The 26,383-nt window shown below is 35.1% G+C and overlaps 1 long non-coding RNA gene across 1 annotated transcript; it reads right to left on the bottom strand.

Annotated features, from left to right (window-relative positions):
- Positions 1-14,581: 14,581 nt before the first annotated feature.
- On the bottom strand, positions 14,582-24,726 carry LOC116590305. The gene is made up of 3 exons (XR_004285541.1): positions 24,638-24,726; positions 24,534-24,535; positions 14,582-14,592 (listed from the first exon to the last, which is right to left on the bottom strand). It is a non-coding gene; the product is annotated as an uncharacterized LOC116590305 (long non-coding RNA).
- Positions 24,727-26,383: the final 1,657 nt, after the last annotated feature.

Raw genomic sequence — 26,383 nt, 5'->3', positions numbered from 1 at the left:
ATGTTAATTTCCTGTTTGTTATTGGTAAGGCTCTGGAGGATGGTAGGCTATCAGCAAATTTTGGGGAAGTCAAACTTAGCTGCAGAATTTCAAATGCAAGAGAGGTCATGTCCCTAATGCCTGCATTTTTCAAGGATCAAATGTGTAGTAATCAGCTATCTCTACTCCTGAACATACTATAACATAGTATAATGTGTTTAGCCTTCAGGTCTGTACTTTTTTTTTTTTTCCCACCTGCCTGTAATGTGACTTTCCCCTATATATCCTACAGAATCCTAGAGTAAAATGTTCACTCCAGAAGTAACTCAGGATGATTGTGTGTGTGTGTGTGTGTGTGTGTGTGTGTAATCAAATTTTTTTTGTTGTTTTTGCTGGGTCCAATGACATGCAGTCATTGACTTAGATTATCTTATTTATTTTGTGATTATTCCTTGCTGCTAATTCCACAGAAGTAACTAATCTTACTTCTTACCCCTTAGAACTAATTCTCATTTCTCATTCCAGGCATAACATTTGCATTTGATTGCAAACATTGCTTTCACTCTGCTTTCCCTTGAATAAGCTGACACTTACTCACTGTCTATATTCATCTATTGTCAGGTTACATAATACCTTGCATAAGCAACCTGGGCTCTTAACTACGTTGCAGAGGAACATCACAAATCTTTATGGTGAGTCAAGTTTCCATATTATATGTATTGCTGCAGCAAGATGAGTTGCCAGTGGATTTGTACAATCCTTTTGTTGGGAAAATATAGCACTTATAATTAAACACTTAAATTGAATCTTTGTTGGGTCAAAGACCTAGTTATTTCGCTACAATAACAATGAGAGTCACAATGAGATGCACAGTGTCCTCCATCACCTCTTGTTTTGTTAAGTGAAAAGTTTCAAGAAAATAGAAAATTTCAGGCCTGTAATATAGATCACAGATGTCAGATTTCATGTTAACCTAAGTTCTTTAACACTTTTAAAGGTCTAATGAGTTTTAGCTTATTTACAATAAACTGCATATATTTAAACTCTGCATTTTTGATGTAACATATTAAGCTATCACTGTATTTGAGGTACTAAACATTTCTATTAAACCCTATATGTTCTTCTGGCCCTATTAATATGCGCCCCCTTCCCATCCCCTTCTCAAGCAAAAACTGATCGTATTTGTGCCACCTTTGAATTGATGACATACTCTATGTTTTTATAAAAAGATATCATATGCAATATTTTATTTTTTAACTGTATAACATGGTTTTGAGATTTTTCCATGTTGTATATAGCAATAGTTTGTCCCTATTACTGATGAATACTATTTCATTGTATAGATATACTATAACTTGTTTGTCCATTCTTTTATTGATGATGTTTGGTTATTATAAATAATTTCTCATATGTGCATGTACAATTCTCTTAAACACGTTTTTATTTTTCATAGTAGTGAATTTCCAAACTTGTTTCCAGATTGGTTTACAATGTATATTGGCTTATGTTACAGTATAGGTGGTCTTTTTATTTTATTTTTAGAATTTTTAAAAATTCAGTATAATTAACATACAGTGTTATATGAGATTCAGGTGTACAATGTAATGATTTAACAATTCTACATGTTTCTCAATGCTCATCAAGATAAGGTTACTTTTATATTTTTTAAGATAAGGGTCCTTTGAATACCCTTTATTTCACCCATTTCCCTTACATACCTCCCCTCTGGCAGCCATCAGTTTGTTCTCTGTATTTAAGATTTTTTTTCTTAATTTATTTATTTAAGATATTTAATTTAATTTATTTTAATTCAATTTAATTAATTTATTATTTTTAATAATAAAATAATAAAATTATATTTTAATAATTATAATAAAGTATTAATTATATATTAATATAAATATAAAAATATATTATATATAAATATAAAAATAAATATAATATATTAATAAATTATTAATTATAATAATTAAAATTAACAAAATTAATTTATTTAATTTAATTAATTTCTGTGTATTGATTTTGATTCTTTCAACCATACTGAATTCATGTATTGGTTCTAGTAGACTTTTAGTGGAGTCTTTAGGGTTTTCTGTGTATACTATCATATTATTTTCAAATAGTGAAAGTTTAAATTAGTTCTTACCAATTTGGATGCCTTTTATTTCTTTTTCTTCTCTGACTGCTGTGACTGGGACATCCAATACTATGTTGAATTAAAGCGGTGAGAGCCGACATCCTTGCCTTGTGCCTGACCTTACAGGAAAAGCTCTCAGATTTTTCACCATTGAGTATGTATGATGCTAGCTGTAAGTTTTGCATACATGGCTTTCATTATGTTGATGTAAGTTCCCTCTAAACCTACTTTGTTTAGGGCTTTTACCATGAATAGGTGCTATACTTTGTCTAATGCTTTTTCTGAATGATTGAAATGATCATGTGGTTTTTATTCTTTCTTTTTGTAGATGCAATGTGTCACATTGATTGATTTGTTAATATTGAATGATGCTTGCTCCCCCATAATAAATCCCACTTGGTCATGATGAATTTTTTTTAATGTATTGTTGGATTCATTTTCCCAATACTTTGTTGGAGATTTTCATATCTGTGTTCATCAGAGATATTGGCCTGTAGTTTTTGTTTTGTTTTGTTTTGTTGGTAGTATATTTATCTGATATTGGTATCAGGGTAATGCTGACCTCATAGAATGAATTTGGAAGGCTTCCTTCCTCTTCTAGTTTTTTGGAATAGTTTGAGAAGGGGCATTAAGTCTTTTTTTATGTATTATAATTTATATTTATCAAGATCAAAAGCTTTTGCACAGCAAAGGAAACAGTTAACAAAATCAAAAGACAACTGACAGAATGGGAGAAGATATTTGCAAACGACATATCAGATAAAGGACTCGTGTCCAGAATCTATAAAGAACTTAGCAAACTCAACACCCAAAGAACAAATAATCCAATCAAGAAATGGGCAGAGGACATGAACAGACATTTCTGCAAAGAGACATCCAGATGGCCAACAGACACATGAAAAAGTGCTCCATATCACTCGGCATCAGGGAAATACAAATCAAAACCACAATGAGATATCACCTCACACCAGTCAGAATGGCTAAAATCAACAAGTCAGGAAATGACAGATGCTGGCGAGGATGCGGAGAAAGGGGAACCCTCCTACACTGTTGGTGCGAATGCAAGCTGGTGCAGCCACTCTGGAAAACAGCATGGAGGTTCCTCAAAATGTTGAAAATAGAACTGCCCTATGACCCAGCAATTGCACTATTGGGTATTTACCCTAAAGATACAAACGTAGTGATCCAAAGGGGCACGTGCACCCGAATGTTTATAGCAGCAATGTCCACAATAGCCAAACTATGGAAAGAACCTAGATGTCCATCAACAGATGAATGGATCAAGAAGATGTGGTATATATACACAATGGAATACTATGCAGCCATCAAAAGAAATGAAATCTTGCCATTTGCGACAACATGGATGGAACTAGAGCGTATCATGCTTAGCGAAATATAATTTATATTTAAACATATCATGATTCACTATATTTCATCTTACTTCCACATCTGTGATAATTTTCCTTGTTCTTTTAATCGATCAAAGAAGCCATAAGATAAAATTATAATATCCAGTGCTTGTCATAAGTGCCCTTCTTACTGCCCATCACCCATTTAGCCCATCCCTTACTCATCACCCGCCACAGCAACCCTTAATTTGTCCTCTATAGTCAGGAGTCTCTTATGGTTTGCTTCCATCTCATTTTTTTTTTTCTTTCCCCATGTCCACCTGTTTTGTTTCTTAAATTCCACATATAAATGAAATCATATGGTGTTTGTCTTTCTCTGGATATTAAGTCTTTCTACAATGTTTCATAGACTTAACCTGTGAAGCTATCTAGTACTGGACTTCTGTTTGTTGGGAACGTTTTAATTACTGATTTAATTTGCTTGTTGGTAACCCATCTGTTCACATTATCTATTTTTCCCTGATTCTTTTTTGGGAGGTAATATGTTTCTAGGAATTTACCCATTTCTTTTGGTTTCCAATTTGTTGACATATAATTTTTCATAATATTCACTTATAATTCCTCATATTTCTGTTGTGTTGTTTTTAATCCTCCTTTTCCTTTTCTGATTTTATTTGTTTGCACCTTTTTTTTTTCTCTTGAGGAGTCTGATAAAGGCTTATTAAGCCTTGATCTTTTTGAAGAACTAGTTCCTGCTTTCACTGATCTAGTCTTTTTTTTTTTTTAATTTTTGCTCTAAATCCTTATTCTTCCTTCTACTGGTTTGGAGTTTTATTTGTTCTTCCATTATTAGCTCCTTTAAATGTAAAGATCAATTGTTTTTTTGAGATCTTTCTTGCTACTTGAGATAGGTCTTTATCGCTATGAAAGATTTTGGAGCACTTATTTCCATTTTCATTTGTCTCTTTGTATGTTTTTAATTCCTCTTTGATATCTTGGTTGATTTATTCATTGTTTATTATTTATTTATTATTATTATTTATTTAACCTCTATATATTGTAATAAATTATATTTATATTTTTTATATAAATTATAATAAATTATATTTACTTATATATATTTATATATAATTTATAATTTATATATAATTATAATAAATTATATTATAATAAATTATATTTATTTATATATATTATATATAATTTATATATTATATATTATAATATACATAAATTATATATAATATAAGAACACAAATACATAGAGGTTAAATAAATAATATAAATATATATTATATATAATATATTTAACCTCTATGTATTTGTGTTCTTTCCAGATATTTCATTGTGGTTGGATTCTAGTTTTATAGCACTATGGTCGGAAATGATGCATAAGCATGACTTCAGTTTTTTTAATTTGTTGAGATTTGTTTTGGTGCCTAACGTGTGATCTGTTCTGGAGAATATTCCATGTGCACTTTAAAAGAATGTGTATTCTGCTGTTTCAGCACTGAATGTTATGAGTATATGTGTGGGATCCATCTGTTTCAATTGTCATTCAAAGGCACTGTTTCCTTTATTTTCTGTTTGGATGATCTATCCATTGATGTAAGTGGGGTGTTAAAGTCCCCTACTATTATTGTGTTACTACTGATTACTTCATTTATGTTTACTCGTAGCTGCTTTATGTATTTGGATGCTCCCATGCTGGGTGCATAAATACTTAAAATGTCAAATATTCTTTTGGATTGTTCCTTTTATGATTATGTAGTGTAGTTTGTCCTTTGTTACAGTTCTTTGCTTTAAAGTCTATATTATTCAATGTAACTATTGCTACCCTGGCTTTTTCATTTCCATTTGTTTGATAAATGATTTTGTATCACTTTATTTTTAATCTGCTTGTGTCTTTAATTCTGAAATGAATCTCCTGTGGGCAGTACATAGATGGATCTTGCATTTATATCCATTTTATCACCCTATGTCTTTTGATTGGAGCATTTAGTCCATTTACAATCAAAGTAATTATTGATAGGTATGTACTTAATGCCGTTGTATTCCTTGTTTTGTGGTTCTTTTTGTAGTTTTCTGTGTTCCTTTCTTCTCTTGCTCTTTTTTTCTCACGATTTGTTGGTTTTCTTTAGTGATAGATTACTTTCTCATTACTTTTTGCATATTTATTAGTGGTTTTTTTATTTGTGGTTAACATTATGTTGTATAGAACATCTTAGGCATATTACTATATTATGTTGTCTATGTCTATATTATGTCTATGTCCATGTATATATTAAGTTGATGACCACTTAAGCTTTAACCCATTATAAGAGCACTAAATTTTTACTCCTCCCTGATCATATTTTAGGTTTATGGTTTTGTACTTTGCACCCTTTTATTTTATGAATCCCTTGACTTTTATGGATATACTTAATTTTACTGCTTTGGTGCTTCCTTCTTTTCTTACTCCTGCTTATGGTCTTTCCTTTCCATTCAATTTAACATTTCTTCTAAAGCTGGTTTATTGGTGATGATTCCTTTAACCTTTATTTAAGGAAACTTTATGTCTCCTTCTATTCTGAATGATAACTTTGCTGGATAGAATATTCTTGATTGCAAGCTTTTTTTTTTTTTTTCATCATTTTGAATACATCAAGTCACTCCCTTCTGGCCTGCAAAGTTCCTGATGAAAAATCTGCTGATAGCCTTATGGAGTTTCCCTTCTATGTAACAGTTTTATCTTGATGCTTTTAAAATTATCTCTTTATCTGTCTTTTTGCCATTTTAATTGCTACTTGCTGGTGTTGACCTCCTTAGGTTTATTTTGTTGTGGGCTCTCTGTGACTTCTGTATCTGGATTTTTGTTTCCTTTCCCACATATAGGAAGTTTTTGGCTATTATTCCTTCAAATATAATTTCTGCCCACTTTTTTCTCTCTTCTCCATATGCAATTCCTCTCATGCAAATGTTATTTGGTTGATAGTATTGCAGTGTTCCCTCAGTCTATTCTCATTTTTTAAACCTTTTTTTTCTTTCTCTTCTTCAGGTTGCTTCCTTTTCATTATTCTGTCCTCCAGGTCACTGGTCTGTTCTTCTGCTCCCTCTAATAAACTATTTATTCCCTTTAGTGTATTTTTAAATTTATTTATTGAGTTATTCATCTCTGGTTATTTTTTATTTTCCCTTTGTTATGGTTCTTACTAAGATCCACCACTGTTCTTTCAAGCTAGTATCTTTATGATAATTACTTTAAATTCTCTATCACTTATATTACATATCTTTTTTTGTTTAGCTCTCTTGCTAAGATTTTGTCCTGTTCTTTAATTTGGGACATATTCCTCTGTCTCCTCATTTTGCCTGTGTCTGTGTGTTAGGAATGTCAGCTAAATCTCCCAAGTCTCCTGTTCTTGTTAGTGGCATTTTGAATATGATGTCTTAAAGTGCCCTGTAGTAAAACTCCTTCTATTCACCAGAACCTGGCACTTCAGGAGTATCTCTTATATGTGTTATGTGTGCTGCACTTTGTGGCTGAGCTTTGTTTTCCTTCAGTCCAGTCATACATAAGTGTGTTCTATGCCTGATTTGGGGAAGATTTTAGTCATCTGGGGGAGCCTTGGGCTTGAATCAGATTAGGCATTTGCCAAAGCTACCACTATATGCAACTGTAGGACATAAATCCTGTGTTGTTTCTGAGAACTTTTGTTTGTAGCAGACCAGAGATCTATTCCCTGTCCAGTGCTGAGTCCACAATAAAAGTGGTATATATTGCTATCTTCCCCTCTTTCCAGGGAAGGAGTCACTTTGAAGTCATGCTTGTCTCTGTTTGGGCTGCTTATAGACTGTTACACTTGTGGTGTGGCTTCTGATGAACTGCCAAGGGCATATTGAAGGTGGGAGCAGGTCATTAGTCTTAATAAGTTTGCACTGGTCTGCTTGGAGAATACTATAACATCTTTGAAGAACTGCTGAGAGTTGTTTGGAAAGATTGGGACCACAGAAGAGGATGGGGATGGAACATGAAGTTAGCAAGCCAGGTAGAGAGTGTTTGAGGTGGTTTTGGCAGGTATCCTTTTATGTATAAACTGGCACATTTTTCTTTACAAATAACCATAAAATGTTTAACATGGAAAAAGGCATAAATCATATTTAGATGTTTTCTAAAGTACAGATGTTTGAAAAATTGAAAAATAATTATAGGTTCTGCAGATTACAATATTTTATATCACTGCATAATATCTGTCATTTATATTGTCCTCTCTGTACAAAAATAACAGAGATGCACACACACAATTGTGGTTTTGTTAGACTATATTAGTTCAGATTTATAAAGTTAAGTCTTATAAACTCAGCTACACAAAGGAAGCAATAGTAAAATATGTATAAAATCTACAACAAAACAAGATTTCTAAAATTTCCCAATGTACAGATTTTTCTCTTACATGTAGTTGCTTCATAACACTCCTGAATTTCTACTCTCCAATTTCTTTATACCTTTATATAAAGGTATAGGTGAATGTTGGAAAACCCTAATCTAGACCCATATTTCTTCTTCACATACACCCAGTCTATTTATTCAGATAAGCTCAAATCTTCTTGTGTCTTTGCAGGTGTGGATTCCTGTTCTCAGAAATTCTTGACAATTTCCAAATCTTCTAGAGGCCAGGAAAAGTCTTCAGTCATTCAAAGGCATAGTTACAGATATTGCCAACCTTTGGGTCCTTTCAAACAGTGAGTGGTTTCAATTTTCTCTAAAGGACAATTTACCAGTTCACAGATAAAAACTTTAACATATTTTAACATCATCCTCTCTATCTATAAGAAGTTTCCCAATGAAGTCTTTTAAATGGAAATTCATATGTTTGAGATACTCATTACCTTTAGGGTAAAGAAATGCTTGGCAGACTTTCTCTTTGAACAGATTATATGGCTATAATATCCTTGTGTCTGTGGTAGCTAAAGTATGGGGGCTTGTAGCCCTTATTTCTTTCAGTGCATATTTACATTTGTAGGATTTCTTTACTGAGGTAGTTGACAGAATGTTTCATTTTGGATTCTAATATGGATAAGTCTTCAGTTACAATGCCAAAATTTTGATCTTCTTCATCACCAAAATTGCCTGTTCTCTTTTTAAAAGTATTTCTAAACTTTTGAAAATATTTGGTTTCTCTTAAATATAATTTTATTTTGGAAAATAAAGTGAATATATATGACAATAATTATATGTAAGTATTGAACTTAAACATGTATATGTACACAATATTCTCAAACTAAAATATTTATGTTACAATGTGTTCAATATCTTAGGGTTCATTCTGTGGAAAGCCTGTAAAAGTTTAAAATTTAGTGATCATCTCCTTATAGAAGGCCAAAGGATCTTTATATATGTTCCTCTTATGTTTTGACACAATTAAAACATATATATATATTTTTTAATACCAAAGAAGTTAGCACTTTGGTCTGTGGGGAAAATGGTGAACTACTTATTTGAAAATACCAATTAAAAGCAATCTCAGGAGGCCAGCACTGAGGTATCTAAGTGCATTACTTGAATGCATCATATCACTTGTGTTTTATCAGTGGCTAAGTTTACTCAATATGGCAAATTTTATAAGCACAAGCAAAATAGAATATATTCTCTGTATTTCTTTTGAGATATTTTTCCTTCATTGTTTTCTTTAGCTATAAGGGATCAATTTTCCTCTCTATTCAGCAAATACAAATAAATACTTATCCCTTGCTCTACTATTAAGATTTTGGTAATGATTAGGAGTAAAATCAATTGAGTCTTTTTCATTTTATTTAGCAGTAATTATCAAATTGTTCTTGATTTTGAATTGTGCATACCAAGTCCAGTTATATTACAACTTCAAGAGTTCTTGTTATTTGCCAAAATAATTTAAATTCTAAATCAGCAAAACAAAGAAAAAACCCAAAACCACATTGAAATCATAATCCTTAATTCCTTAATGTAGACTGATTTCTATTTGTATTTCATGAATCTAGATGGATTTATATTTGTGCTCTTTAGTATGAATGGAATATTCCTGATGTGAAGCTATATGTACTATTGATGATATTTTCCTAGCATAATTAATTATGAGATAAAATGTAATAGTATTTAAACAACATATGCTTATTTAAAAATTCTGATGTCACTTTTTTTTTATTTTTTATTTTTTATAACGTGTATTTTTATCCCCAGGGGTACAGGTCTGTGAATCACCAGGTTTACACACTTCACAGCACTCACCATAGCACATACCCTTCCCAATGTCCATAACCCCAACCCCCTTCTCCTAACCCCCTCTCCCCCCAGCAACCCTCTGTTTTGTGAGATTAAGAGTCACTTATGGTTTGTCTCCCTCCCAATCCCATCTTGTTTCATTGATTCTTCTCCTACCCACTTAAGCCCCCATGTTGCATCACCACTTCCTCATATCAGGGAGATCATATGATAGTTGTCTTTCTCTGCTTGACTTATTTCGCTAAGCATGATACACTCTAGTTCCATCCATGTTGTCTCAAATGGCAAGATTTCATTTCTTTTGATGGCTGCATAGTATTCCATTGTGTATATATACCACATCTTCTTGATCCATTCATCTGTTGATGGACATCTAGGTTCTTTCCATAGTTTGGCTATTGTGGACATTGCTGCTATAAACATTCGGGTGCACGTGCCCCTTTGGATCACTACGTTTGTATCTTTAGGGTAAATACCCAATAGTGCAATTGCTGGGTCATAGGGCAGTTCTATTTTCAACATTTTGAGGAACCTCCATGCTGTTTTCCAGAGTGGCTGCACCAGCTTGCATTCCTACCAACAGTGTAGGAGGGTTCCCTTTCTCTGCATCCTCGCCAGCATCTGTCATTTCCTGACTTGTTGATTTTAGCCATTCTGATTGGTGTGAGGTGATATCTCATTGTGGTTTTGATTTGTATTTCCCTGATGCCGAGTGGTATGGAGCACTTTTTCATGTGTCTGTTGGCCGTCTGGATGTCTTCTTTGCAGAAATGTCTGTTCATGTCCTCTGCCCATTTCTTTCTTTTTTTTTTTTTAGATTTTAATAAGATTTTAATATTATCGGTGAGGAACCAAATTACAGATCGCCCTAGAATACAGAGCACAAAACCTCAGAGACAAAATAAAAATTCATGAAATCAGAAGAGCACTTTAGAATGGTAATCATCTTTAGGATAAAGAACCCATTTTCTCAACAAAGCTACTGAGCACGTTTCATAAAAATGAAAGGAGATTAGAGACGAGGCTCACAGAGTCACAGCCCCGAGCCGCCAGGAATGGGAAGATGAAGACACTGTGCCGGCAGCATCGTGGGCTCCCGTTACCCACAAATCTGGACTCAACTTCGAGTCTGAATTCCCTCAAGTCTCACGCACAGGGCAGGAGCTCCTTGACCCCCTGGCTGCCGAGCAGCCTTGGACGTGAACCAGGTTGGCATGTGGAGGAGCAGTGATGCTTCCACAGGGTAAAAGAAGCAAGTGCACGTGCCACTTCCAGCCACATGACCCTGATGCCCCAGCCATAGTCTTGGGGGTTGACAAGGGGAGACAGGCTGTCTCTGTTGCTCCAGGAACAACTCATTATTCAGCTAAAGTAACGTAGGAGCTCATGTGTGGTGTAAATCAACACGGGTCCCCACTTCCGGAAGAAAAACATTCCACCTCTCCCCACCCCCCCACATCCCCCAGGAGCAGCAGGACTGCAGAGGCAGAGAAGGTGGCCTGGGCTCAGCTGTGCTCATGGCTTCTCAGGAGAGCCTGGGTGGGTGGCTGGCAGTTTCTCTCAATGCCCTGAAGCCAATACGTCCCCATTAGCTCCTTCTGCCCATTTCTTGATTGGATTATTTGTTCTTTGGGTGTTGAGTTTGCTAAGTTCTTTATAGATTTTGGACACTAGTCCTATATCTGATATGTCGTTTGCAAATACCTTCTCCCATTCTGTCAGTTGTCTTTTGATTTTGTTAACTGTTTCCTTTGCTGTGCAAAAGCTTTTGATCTTGATGAAATCCCAATAGTTCATTTTTGCCCTTGCTTCCCTTGCCTTTGGCGATGTTCCTAGGAAGATGTTGCTGCGGCTGAGGTCGAAGAGGTTACTGCCTGTGTTCTCCTCAAGGATTTTGATGGATTCCTTTCGCACATTGAGGTCCTTCATCCATTTTGAGTCTTTTTTCGTGTGTGGTGTAAGGAAATGGTCCAATTTCATTTTTCTACATGTGGCTGTCCAGTTTTCCCAACACCATTTATTGAAGAGGCTGTCTTTTTTCCATTGGACATTCTTTCCTGCTTTGTCGAAGATGAGTTGACCATAGAGTTGAGGGTCTATTTCTGGGCTCTCTATTCTGTTCCATTGATCTATGTGTCTGTTTTTGTGCCAGTACCATGCTGTCTTGATGATGACAGCTTTGTAATAGAGCTTGAAGTCTGGAATTATGATACCACCAACTTTGGCTTTCTTTTTCAATATCCCTTTGGCTATTCGATGTCTTTTCTGGTTCCATATAAATTTTAGAATTATTTGTTCCATTTCTTTGAAAAAGATGGATGGTACTTTGATAGGAATTGCATTAAATGTGTAGATAGCTTTCGGTAGCATAGACATTTTCACAATATTTATTCTTCCAATCTAGGAGCATCGGAAATTTTTCCATTTCTTTGTGTCTTCCTCAATTTCTTTCATGAGTACTTTATAGTTTTCTGAGTATAGATTCTGTGCTTCTTTGCTTAGGTTTATTCCTAGGTATCTTATAGTTTGGGGTGCAATTGTAAATGGGATTGACTCCTTAATTTCTCTTTCTTCTGTTTTGTTGTTGGTGTAGAGAAATGCAACTGATTTCTGTGCATTGATTTTATATCCTGACACTTTACTGAATTCCTGTACAAGTTCTAGCGGTTTTGGAGTGGAGTCTTTTGGGTTTTCCACATATAGTATCATATCATCTGTGAAGAGTGATAATTTGACTACTTCTTTGCTGATTTGGATGCCTATAGTTTCCTTTTGTTGTCTGATTGCTGAGGCTAGGACTTCTAGTACTATGTTGAATAGCAGTGGTGATAATGGACATCCCTACCGTGTTCCTAACCTTTGCGGAAAATCTTTCAGTTTTTCTCCATTGAGAATGATATTTGTGGTGGGTTTTTCATAGATGGCTTTGATGATATTGAGGTATGTTACCTCTATCCCTACACTTTGAAGAGTTTTGATCAGGAAGGGATGCTGTACTTTGTCAAATGCTTTTTCAGCATCTATTGAGAGTATTATATGGTTCTTGTTCTTTCTTTTATTGATGTGTTGTATCACATTGACTAATTTGCGGATGTTGAACCAACCTTGCAGCCCTGGAATAAATCCCACTTGGTCGTGGTGAATGATGCTTTTAATGTACTGTTGAATCCTATTGGCTAGTATTTTGGTGAGAATTTTCGCATCTGTGTTCATCAAGGATATTGGTCTATAGCTCCCCTTTTTGATGGGATCCTTGTCTGGTTTTGGGATCAAGGTGATGCTGGCCTCATAAAATAAGTTTGGAAGTTTTCCTTCCATTTCTACTTTTTGGAACAGTTTCAGGAGAATAGGTATTAGTTCTTCTTTAAGTGTTTGGTAGAATTTCCCCGTCATGCCGTCTGGCCCTGGGCTTTTGTTTGTTTGGAGATTTTTAATGACTGTTTCAATCTCCTTACTGGTTATGGGTCAGTTCAGGCTTTCTATTTCTTCCTGGTTCAGTTGTGGTAGTTTATATGTCTCTAGGAATGCATCCATTTCTTCCAGATTGTCAAATTTGTTGGCGTAGAGTTGCTCATAGTATGTTCTTATAATAGTTTGTATTTCTTTGGTGTAGTTGTGATCTCTCCTCTTTCATTCATGATTTTATTTATTTGAGTCCTTTCTCTTTTCTTTTTGATAAGTCTGGCCAGGGGTTTATCAATTTTATTAATTCTTTCAAAGAACCAGATCCTAGTTTCGTTGATTTGTTCTATTGTTTTTTTGGTTTCTATTTCATTGATTTCTGCTCTGATCTTTACGATTTCTCTTCTCCTGCTGGGCTTAGGGTTTCTTTCTTGTTCTTTCTCCAGCTCCTTTAGGTGTAGGGTTAGATTGTGTACCTGAGACCTTTCTTGTTTCTTGAGAAAGGCTTGTACCGCTATATATTTTCCTCTCAGGACTGCCTTTGTTGTGTCCCACAGATATTGAACCATTGTGTTTTCATTATCATTTGTTTCCATGATTTTTTTCAATTCTTCTTTAATTTCCCGGTTGACCCATTCATTCTTTAGAAGGATGCTGTTTAGTCTCCATGTATTTGGGTTCTTTCCAAACTTCCTCTTGTGGTTGAGTTCTAGCTTCAGAGCATTGTGGTCTGAAAATATGCAGGGAATGATCCCAATCTTTTGATACTGGTTGAGTCCTGATTTAGGACAGAGGATGTGATCTATTCTGGAGCATGTTCCATGTGCACTAGAGAAGAATGTGGATTCTGTTGCTTTGGGATGAAATGTTCTGAATATATCTGTGATGTCCATCTGGTCCAGTGTGTCGTTTAAGGCCTTTATTTCCTTGTTGATCTTTTGCTTGGATGATCTGTCTAATTCAGTGAGGGGAGTGTTAAAGTCCCCTACTATTATTGTATTATTGTTGATGTGTTTCTTTGATTTTGTTATTAATTGGTTTATATAGTTGGCTGCTCCCACGTTGGGGGCATAGATATTTAAAATTGTTAAATCTTCTTGTTGGACAGACCCTTTGAGTAGGATATAGTGTCCTTCCTCATCTCTTATTATAGTCTTTGGCTTAAAATCTAATTGATCTGATATAAGGATTGCCACTCCTGCTTTCTTCTGATGTCCATTAGCATGGTAAATTCTTTTCCACCCCCTCACTTTAAATCTGGAGGTGTCTTCGGGCTTAAAATGAGTTTCTTGGAGGCAACCTATAGATGGGTTTTGTTTTTTTATCTGTTCTGATACCCTGTGTCTTTTGATTGGGGCATTTAGCCCATTAACATTCAGGGTAACTATTGAGAGATATGAATTTAGTGCCATTGTATTGCCTGTAAGGTGACTGTTACTGTATATTGTCTCTGTTCCTTTCTGATCTACCACTTGTAGGCTCTCTCTTTGCTTAGAGGACCCCTTTCAATATTTCCTGTAGAGCTGGTTTGGTGTTTGCAAATTCTTTCAGTTTTTGTTTGTCTTGGAAGCTTTTAATCTCTCCATTTTCAATGATAGCCTAGCCAGATATAGTATTCTTGGCTGCATGTTTTTCTCGTTTAGTGCTCTGAATATATCATGCCAGCTCTTTCTGGCCTGCCAGGTCTCTGTGGATAAGTCAGCTGCCAATCTAATATTTTTACCATTGTATGTTACAGACTTCTTTTCCCAGGCTGCTTTCAGGATTTTCTCTTTGTCACTAAGACTTGTAAATTTTACTGTTAAGTGATGGGGTGTGGGCCTATTCTTATTGATTTTGAGGGGCGTTCTCTAAACCTCCTGAATTTTGATGCTCATTCCCTTTACCATATTGGGGAAATTCTCCCCAATAATTCTCTCCAGTATGTCTTCTGCTCCCCTCTCTCTTTCTTCTTCTTCTGGAATCCCAATAACTAATGTTGTTTTGTCTTATGGTGTCACTTATCTCTCGAATTCTTCCCTCATGGTCCTGTAGCTGTTTGTCCCTCTTTTGCTCAGCTTCTTTATTCTCTGTTATTTGGTCTTCTATATTGCTAATTCTTTCTTCTGCCTCATTTATCCTAGCAGTGCGAGCCTTCATTTTTTATTGCACCTCATTAATAGCTTTTTTGATTTCAACTTGGTTAGGTTTTAATTCTTTTACTTTCTCCAGAAAGGGCTTTTATATCTCCGGAGAGTGCTTCTCTAATATCTTCCATGCCTTTTTCAAGCCCGGCTAGAACCTTGAGAATTGTCATTCTGAACTCTAGATCTGACATATTACCAATGTCTGTATTGATTAAGTTCCTAGCCTTTGGTACTGCCTCTTGTTCTTTTTTTTTTGTGATGAATTTTTCCGCCTTGTCATTTTGTCCATCTAAGAGTATATGAAGGAGCAAGTAAAATACTAAAAGGGTGGCAACAACCCCAGGAAAATATGCTTTAACCAAATCAGAAGAGATCCAAATCTTGAGGGGGGAGAAAGGGGATAAAAAGAGGTTCAAAAAGAAAGAAAGAAAAAGAAAAAAAGTTAAAAAAGAAAACGAATAAAGAAAAGTATAAAAAAGAAAAAATATATATATTAGATAAACTAGTTAAAAAACGTTAAAAAAGAAAAGGGTAAAAGTTTAAAAAAATTTAGCAGAAGAAGAGGCAAAAAATGAAAAAGAAAAATATTATATTAACTGCAAGACTAAAAAACCACAGGGAGAAAGCCATGAGTTCCGTGCTTTGGTTTCTCCTCCTCTGGTATTCTGCTGCTCTCCTTGGTATTGAAACTGCACTTCTTGGTAGGTGAACTTGGTCTTGTTTGGATTTCTTGTTGGATCTTCTAGGGGAGGGGCCTGGTGTACTGATTCTCAAGTGTCTTTGCCCCAGGCGGAATTGCACCGCCCTTACCAGGGGCCGGGCTGAGTAATTCGCTAGGGTTTGCTTTCAGAAGCTTTTGTTCCCTGAGCGCTTTCTGTAGAGTTCCAGAGGACAGGAATATAAATGGCGGCCTCCTGGTCTCCGGCCTGGAGGAGCCAAGAGCCCAGGGCCCCACTCCTCAGTGCGCCCCCGGAGAACAGCGCCCAGTAACTCCCGTCTGCCTGACCTCTGGCAGTGCTCCTAGCTCACTGAGCCTGTGGCTGGTTCAAGGTAACACCGAGCTGTGAGCTTACTGTCGGCTCTGTCTCTGTAGCCGGTTTTCCTGATCCAATACCCACAAGCTCTGCGACACTCAGACACCCCCGATCCTTCTGTGACCCTGTGGGACCTGAGGGAGAATATAGGCAGTAACTTCTTCGACACCAACCATGGTAACTTCTTGCTAGATATGTCTCCTGAGGCAAGGAAAACAAAAGCAAACAAGAACTATTGGGACTTCATCAAAATAAAAGAAAAGAATCAACAAAATTAAAAGGAATATTAAGCTTTTAATCATTTACAAGAAAATACCTTTATTATAATTTCATGTCTGATCTATTGACTAGCTTTATATATATCTGTTGGACAAATGCTTCCTCATCATTCTGTATATTCTAGCAACTAGTATTATTTGGAAGACAACTGATACTATGATTTGTATTTCTTGGTATTCCTAAGGTCTATGTCTTTTCCTAAGTTTTACTCTTCTCAATATTTGGCTTATGCCTACAAGCTGAATGTTCCTATCCTTCTGTTCTGGGAAATTTTTTCATGACTTCTTTGATAATTCCCTCCATCTACTGTCCATTTTCACTTCATCTTCCACAGATTTTATCTATTTCAAGTTTCCTTTAATCTTTCATTACTTGCTGTCTGGGCCTTTGTCCTAGAGTATTTTGTTCTTTGACTATATTCTATTTAGAGAATACTGTTCTTTTCTGCATGGTCATAATATATACAATATTTTTATCTAAAGATATTCTTTACAGTGTTTTTGCTGATTTAATTTTCACATATGCTCTGAATTTCCAGTGTTTCTCCAGACACCTTTATTTGTCTACTTTTTTTTATGTTTCCACTAGAAATTTCCTTAAGTAAAATAAAATCCATGCTGTCCCTTCAAAAGGTAACAGAGTCATTAAGAAAAAACTTTGAAAGCTTATTTTAATTAGAAGATTTGTTTATTATTGGTCTTTACTCTAGGGTGACTGAACAGGAGACCTGACATTTTTATTGGGTGATTGCAAGATCTTGGGTCTGGGATAGTCCAGTTTTTCAAATAGATACCATAAATTTCTGATTAGGAGAATATTTTGGGATCAAATGACTTGGATAAGAAGAATTGGGGTGCCAAACACTCTTATAACCCCCTATATTTATACCTTTTGACACACTGATACTCTCCATTCAACTTAAACCTTCTTATTTAATTTCATGTATCTGATCCCTTTTACCAATCCATTTTTGGTCTCAGAATCAATGATGATTTTGATTTCAAACACTTTCCTTTGAACTATATGCATTAAAATACCTTCCTCTTAGTGGGATTTTAAGAGTATGAATAAATGTGTGTTCTCATGCCATATTTAGCTAAATGCTCTTACTAGATACACATTTGGTATTTATTAATCTCTTCTTTAAGAAATCCATTATTGATAATTATTTGAATTACAAAAAAACCTCATTCTCTTTTTCCTAAATATTTTCTTTTTGTCAGGTTATTTTTTAAAAGGAAACTCAATGGTTACTTGAATTTTTAATGCATTTATAAAAGAAATTATCCTTAAACATTGAATTTCCTTTTTAAAGAAAAAACTCTATTAAGACACACATGCAATATAATCAACCATTTAAAGTGTACTCTTACTTTAGTTTATTCAGTGTTGTGCTACTATAACACCCCAAAAGGAAACCTTGTATACATGAACAATTATTCCCCATATCCCTCCTTCCTCCCAGTTCCAGACAACCAACAACTTATTTTTATTCTCTATGGTTACAAATTTGGGCCTTTCATTTAAATGGAATAATACAATATGTGGTATTTTGGGATTGGTTTGGTTTCAGATAGCATAATTTTTCTTTACTCACTTCCTTGAGATATGATATATAACATTGCATTAGTTTTAAGATATATAGTGTGAGGACTTGATAAAGCATATTTGATCACTAGGATAGTTAAGTAACACTTTCATCAACTCACATAATTTCCTATTTTGCATACACAGTGAGAATATTTAAGATTTACCTTCTTGGGGTGGCTCAGTCAGTTGAGCATCTGGCTCTTGATTTTGGCTCTGGTCATGGCATCAAGCCTCACATCCGGCTCTGTGCTCAATGCAGAGTCTACATTCCCTTCTCCCTCAATTCTCTCTGAAATAAAAGCTTTAAAGAAAAGATTTACTTTCTTGACAACATTGTATTATATACTTGAAACATGTTAATCTAGTCACCATGCTACACATTACATTATCAGAACTTACTCATCTTATAATTTGAAGTTTATATCCATTGGCCAATATTTTACCATTTCTGACTTTAATTTTCAATATATTATTTTGCACATTATAATAATTTGTACATATTCCAGAATGTGAGATACTTAAATACAAACAGCTGGAATTGTTACTCCTTCAAGGCATTCATGATATTTAAGTATAAAATTTATATTAAAAATAGGAATATATGATATTAAATAACTTGAAAGTTGTGCTTTTCTCTTACATGTTACTGGTAATTTTTTTAAAGATTTTATTTATTTATTTGACAAAGAGAGATCACAAGTAGGCAGAGTGGCAGGCAGAGAGAGAGCAGGAAGCAGGCTCCCAGAGAGCCTGACGCGGGGCTCAATCCCAGGATCCTGGGACCATGACCCAAGCCAAAGGCAGAGGCTTAACCCACTGAGCCACCCAGGTGCCCATAAACTTTTGAAGAATTGTATTCCTGTAGGTGTTTGCCTATCAGAATAGTTTTAAATGACAACACATTTCTCCATTAAGTCTCCAAAAGAAAAACAGTCTTCTTTTGGCATACAAAAAATCACTTGTATTTTCAGTAACAGAGGTTATTGGCTAATTATATCATTGAAACATATTGATGTTAAATATTTTCTAAAAGTACAATTCTGTATTAAGAGAAATTCTATTATATGTACAGTTTTTGTCATAATAGGACAACTACACTCAGTGGGACCAGTAATTTGCATGTTCTGAAGCCATTCAGATATTTGAATTTTTCAGTGAGCATGCATTCATGGAGTTTAACAGTTTCCAGCCTAAGATGGCAACACAGGAAGACCATGAATTCAACTTTTCAAAGGACTATACCACATTATAGCTATTTATATAATAATACCTTCTGAAGTAGAACAGAGGGACAACTAAACAGCTTCTGCACAACTAAAGCGGGAATAACAAAAAATAATTCAAGAGACATGATAACAAAAGGAACTCTAGTGCTATGGAATGGCAGTAGAGAGGAAAAGTATTGAGGAACCCACCATAGATTCCCCTGTTTTTGGAAACAGAAAAAAGAAAAAAACTAGAACTATACCAAGAAATGCAAAGAGCTATAAGAACACTCTCCAGGTAACAAAGAGTGGAAAAGAAGTCAATTTATGTTCCACCCCTAGACTAGACTAGAGTAGGGTCCAGACACCAATACCAGCAGATCTTGTCCTCACTGTGAGCCGGCAGCCATTATAAGCCCAGAGTCCTCAAGTCCATACCATCCTTTGTTGTGCTGGAGCAGAGAAAATGAGTTTTTTTCTTTTGTATTATGTCTAAAATTTTTAAAATTTTGTTTTTCTAATTTGTCTTTGCTTCCATTAATGTACTTGTTTTTCATTCTTTTTTGTACTTTTCTTGTCACCTTTTTTCTTATTATTTTCTTCTTATAGGAAATAAGCCACAGTTTAAAAGAGTAACATAAAGACACAGTTCTTGCCAGCCACTAAAGGTAAGAAAGGATGTCTACATATAGTGACACACAAGGATATTCCAGCCTATTTAAGAGGAGTCCTTCTAACTAATCCACAGGAACAAACACAGAAAGTCAAGAAAAATGGAGAGACCAAGGAATGTGCTCCAAAAAAAGGACCAGGAAAAAAAAAAAAACCCTCAGGAAAAAAGGAAATGGAACAGAAATAAGCAATATGCCAATAAAGAAGTGAAAGTAATGATTATCAAGATGCTGGAAAGGAGAGCAGAAGAACTTAGTGATACCTCCAATAAAGAGAAACTCTAAGGAAGAACCAGATTTGAAGAATATAATAATTGAAATGAAAAACACACTAGAGATAATAAACAGGAGATTAGCAGATTCAGAAGAATGTGATAACAATCTAAAGACAGGATAATGGGAGGTACACAAGCTGAACAGCAAAAGGAATTCTAAAAAATGGGGGTAAGCCAGGGATCTCCTGGACAACATCAAGTGAATAAACACTCACATTGTAGGGGTCCCAGCATAAGAAGAGAGAGAGAAAGGGGTAGAAAATTTATTTGAAGAAATGCCTTCAGGTCCAAGAAGCACAGAGAGTTCTAAACAAGATGAATCCAAGGAGGTCCACACCATATCACATCAAAGACAAAAAGAATAGTAAAAGCAGCAAGAGAGAAGCAAAAAGTGCCCTACATGGGAAAATGTATAAGGATATCATCTGATTTTTCAGCAGAAACTTTGAATGAATTATGCCATTCCCTTGTGGCTTGCAAAGTGTGGAAAGGAAAAATAAAGATTTTTCTACTTGGCAAGGTTATACTTCACAGATGAGGAAGAAATAAAAACATTTCCAAGAGAAACAAAAGCTAAAGGAGTTTATCATCACTAAACAAGCCTGAGAAGAAATGTTAAAAGGACTCCTTCCAGTCAAACAAAATAATGACCATAATTAGACATAACAAAATTTTGAATATAAAGATGCAAAAAAATGAGAGCATATATATAAGATGTGGAGGAGGGAGTAAAGTTTTCTTCTAAAATGTGTTTGAACTGGAGTTGGAGGAAGATGGCAGAGGAGTAGCGACCCTAACTTTATTGAGTCCCTGGAATTCGGGTGGATAGCTATAAAATAATTCTGAACACTGTGAACTAAAACAAAGATCTAAGAAAAGAATTGCTGCAATTATACAAATAGAAATGTGACCACTTTTTGCAAGGTAGGAGGAGTGGAGAAGTGAATCCAAGGCAATGTATGGGAAGAAAAGCACGGGGGGGAAGGAGCCTTCATAAGCCAGCTACTGGAAAGTGATATAATAGCAGAGTGCAAAATTGGAATTATTTGAGAAGTCTGCTTCAGTGAGGGACATTCCTGCCTGAAAGGCATCTGGTGGCAAAGTGGGGTAGAATCCTAGGTGGGACACTGTGGTTTCAAGATCCCTGGGGTCACAGAAAGAATGGGGGTGCCAGAGTACAGCTGTGTTCCTAAGCATTGGAGTGGAGAAGCCAGTGACTTGAGAAGCAGGCTTTCAGCTCAGTGTCACCATAAACCCTGAACAATGGCACTGTCAGGCAACCACTCTCCTAGCAAGGGCCCAGCAATCAGTCAACACTGGGTGAGACACCCCCTCTTTTCCCTGGGAGAATAGATATGGGTAGATGCTACAGGAACCTGCAGGGTTTAGAGACTCAAGCTGCTGGGTTGTGCACCACAGGAGTCTGAAAAGTTTGGAGACTTGAAATGGGGTCACATGCCCAAGAAAAAAATGCTTGGTGACAGGCTAGGTGTACACAGAGTGTAGATGGAAACCAGGGAGAAAAAAAATTATTGACTGTTTTTCCCTGAGGGCACACTGAAGAGTCAGGGCCATGATATTTCAGCTCTGGGGCTGGATAATTCAGTGCCACCACTTTTATTTTCATCCTCTAAAGCTGCATGGAAAGCCTTCAGGGAACAAAAGCCTTATAAAGCAATCCAGAACTGGAGTCACTTACACTGAGTCAAAGCTCCAGGGAAGGGCCATGTAACTCCACCTTGGGCAAAGACACCTGAGAAAAAGGACAGCAGTTCCCTCCCCAGAAGACCAGCAGGAACATCTGGTAAATACCAAGTTTACCAATTACACAGAACTGAAACACTCCAGTGTTAGAAGAAAATAGTATATAGAATTTAAAGGTTGGTTTTTTTTTTTCCCCTCAAGTTTCTTGAGCCTTTAAGTTGAAAAGGAAAAAAAAAAAATTAAGTTGACAAACTATGCCTTTTTCCCCTATTTTTTCCATTTACATTATATATATATATATTTTTTTCCCCTTCATTTTTGGCCTCCTTTCATTGTATTCAGTTTTGTTTTGACTATATATATATATATATATATATATATACATACATAAAGTATATATGTGTATATATACACATATGTATGTATATCTATTATATATATGTGTATATATAATATATATATGTGTGTGTTTATATACATAATATGTATAATATATATATATACATCATACATACAACACATATATGTGTGTGTGTGTGTGTGTGTGTGTATTTTTTTTTCTTTCTTTACAATTTTGGGTTCTAGTTTCTTCCAACAGATCGAAATATACCCAGGACCTAGTTTGTTACCCTGTTCTAATTTGTTTAGTCTATACCTTCTGGGGTCTGGTTGATATATTTGTATTCTGCTTTCTTATTCATGTATAAATGGACAAAATGGTAAGATGGAAAAAATCACATCAGAAAAAAGAACAGGAGGCACTATTAACTGCCAGAGACTTAACAACTATGGGTATTAGTAAAATGTCAGGGCTAGAATTCAGAACAGCAATTACAAAGATACTAGCTGGGCTTGAAAAAAGCATAGAAGACACCAGACAATCACTTTCTGGAGAAATAAAAGAAATAAAATCTAATCAGGTCAAAATCAAAAAGGGTTTTATTGAGATGCAATAAAAAATGAGGCTTCTAACTGCTAGGATGAGGCAGAAGAGAAAACCAGTGACATAAAAGTTAAAATGATGGAGAATTAAGAAACTGAGGAAAAGAGAGAAACAATGACTGGATCACAGGGGGAGGATTCAAGCGATCAATGATACCATATAGAAGAACAATATCAGAATAAACAGAGTCCCAGAGGAAGAAGAAAAAGAGAGGAGGCCAGGAGGTAGATTGGAACAAATTATAGCATATAGTTCTTCTCAAGTGTACCTCGAACATTCTCCAAAATAGATCACATACTGGGTCACACATCAGGTTTCATCCAGTACCAAAAGACTGGGTTCATTCCCTGAATATTTTCAGATGCTTTGAAACTTGAAGTCAACTACAAAAGGAAATTTTGAAGTAACTCAAATACTTAGAGGTTAAAGAGCAGCTTACTAAAGAATTAATGGGTCAACCAGGAAATTAAAGGAGAATCTTAAAAAATCATGGAAACAAATCAAAATAAAAACACAACTGTTCAAAACCTTTGAGATGCAGCAAATTGATCCAAAGAAGGAAATATATAGCAATATAAGCCTTTTTTCAAGAAATAAGAAGTCTCATATACACAACCTAACCTTACACCTAAAAAGCTGGAGAAAAAACAGCAAATAAAGCCTAAGCCCAGCAGAAGAGAATTAATAAAGATAGTGTAGAAATCAATGAAATAGAAATCAAAAGAACTGTAGAATAGATCAATGAAACTAGGACCTGGTTCTTTGAAAGAATTAATAAGTCTAGCCAGACTTGTCAAAAAGAAAAGAAAACATCCAAATTAATGAAACAATAAATGAAAGAGGAGAGATCACAACCAAACCAAAGAAATACAATTATGACAACATATTATGAACAACTATATGCCAACAAATAATGGATGCGTTCCTAGAAACATATAAACTATCAAACTGAAGCAGAAAAAAAAAAAAACCAGAAAACCTGAACAGACTCATAACTGCAAGAAAGTTAAAGCAATAATCAAAAATCCCGTAACAAACAAGAGTGCAGGGTCAGATGTCTTCCCAGGGGAATTCTACTAAACATTTAAACAAAAGTTAATACCTATTCCTCTGAAGATGTTTCAAAAAATAGAAATGGAAGGAAAACTTCCAAACTCTTTCTATGAGGCCAGCATTATGTTGACCCCAAAACCAGTCAAAGACTCCATCAAAAGAAATTACAGACCAATATCCCTGATGAACATGGATGCAAAAATTCTTACTAGCCAATAGGATCCAGCAGTACATTAAATACTTCATTCACCACGACCAAGTGGGATTTATTCCTGGGCTACAAGGCTGGTTCTACATCTGCAAATCAATCAATGTGGTACATTAATAAAGAACAAGAACCATATAATACTCTCAATAGATGCTGAAAAAACATTTGACATAGTACAACGTTCTTTCTTCATTAAATCGCCTCACAGTGTAGAGATGGAAAGAACATACCTCAATATCATAAAAGCCATATATGAAAACCCACAGCAAATATCATCTTCAATGAGGAAAACATGAGAGCTCTTCCCCTAAGATAAGGAATACAACAGGATGTCCACTCTCACCACTGTTGTTCAACATAGCACTAGAAGTCTTAACCTCAGCAATCAGACAACAAAACAACAAAAACGTATTTAAATTATCAGAGTAGTAAAGTCTCACCCTTCACAATGTCATGATACTCTATGTGCAAAACCCAAAGAACTCCACCCCCAAATTCCTAGAGCTCATACAAGAATTCATTAAAGTGTCAGGATATAAAATATATACACAGAAATCACTTGCATTTCTATACATTAACAATGAGATAGAAGAAAGGGAAATTAAGAAATCCCATTTGCATCTGGACCAAAAACTATAAGACACCTAGGAATAAACCTAACCAAAGTACTAAAAGATCTGTACCCTGAAGACTATAAAACTCTTGAAATAAAATGAGGAAGACACAAAGAAATAAAAAAATGTTCCATGCTCATGGATTGGAAGAATAAATACTGTTAAAATGTCTAGGCTATCTAGAGCAATCTATACATTCAATGTAATCCCTATCAAAGTACCATAAACATTTTTTGCAGAGCTGGAACAAATAATCCTTGGAACCAGAAAAGGCCCCAAATAGCCAAAGGAAAGTTGAAAAAGAAAAACTAAAGCTGCTGGCATTACAATTCTGGACATTAAGCTTTATTACAAAGCTGTCATTATCAAGATAGTATGGTACTGGTACAAAAAAAGACACATAGATCAATGGAACAGAAGAGAAAACCCAGAAATGAGCCCTCACCCATATGGTCACCTAATCTTTGACAAAGCAGGAAAGAATATCTAATGGGGAAAAAAGTCTTTTAACAAATAGTGTTTGGAAAATTGGACAGTCACATGCAGAAAAAAATGAAACTGGACTATTTTCTTACACTATACACAAAAATAAATCCAAAATGGGTGAAATATGTAAATGTAAGACAGGAATCTATCAAAATCCTAGAAGAAAACGTAAGCAGCGACCTCTTTGACCTCAACTGCAGCAACTTCTGGCTAGACATGCCTCCAAAGGTAAGGGAAACAAAGGCAAAAATGAGCTATCCAGACGTCATCAAGATAACAGTTTTCTATACAGTAAAAGACACAGTCAACAAAACCAAGATAACCTACAGAATGGGAAAATATTTTTGCAAGTGTATTATCGGATAAAAGGCTAGTATCCAGAATCTATAAAGAATTTATCAAACTCAACACTCAAGGAACAAATAATCCAGTCAAATGGGAGAGAAAACATGAACAGACATTTCTCCAAAGAAGACCTACAAATGGCCAAAAGACATTGAAAAATCTTGATGAACATTGAAAAAATGTTCAACATCACTCATCAGGGAAATACAAATCAAAAATCACAATGAGATACCACCTCATACCAGTCAGAATGGCTAAAATTAACAAGTCAGAAACCAACAAATGTTGGCAAGGGTATGAAGAAAGGGGAACACTCTTACACTGCTGGTGGGAATGCAAGCTGGTACAGCCACTCTGAAAAACAGTATTAAGGTTTCTCAAAAATGTAAAAATAGAGCTACCCTATGACCCAACAATTACACTACTAGGATTTTACCACAAAGTTACAAATGTAGTGATATGAAAGGTTACTTACAGCAATGCCCACAATAGTCAAACTATGGAAAGAACCCAGATTTCCATCAGCAAATGAATAGAAAAGAAGATGTGCTATATATGTACAATGAAATATTAGTCATCAAAAAGAATGAAATCTTGCCATTTGCCACAAAATGAATAGAAGTAGACGGTATTATGCTAAGTGAAATAAGTCAGAAAAAGACAATTATATAATTTCACTCATAGGTGGAATTTAAGAAAAAAAATACAGGCGAATAGAAGAAGGGATGGAGAAATAAAAAAAAAAAGA

Source organism: Mustela erminea, chromosome 1 (genome assembly GCF_009829155.1).
Source record: "Mustela erminea isolate mMusErm1 chromosome 1, mMusErm1.Pri, whole genome shotgun sequence".
NCBI lineage: Eukaryota > Metazoa > Chordata > Mammalia > Carnivora > Mustelidae > Mustela > Mustela erminea.
The sequence above is the reverse complement of the archived record's forward strand: the minus strand, read 5'-3'. Positions and strand labels throughout refer to the sequence as shown.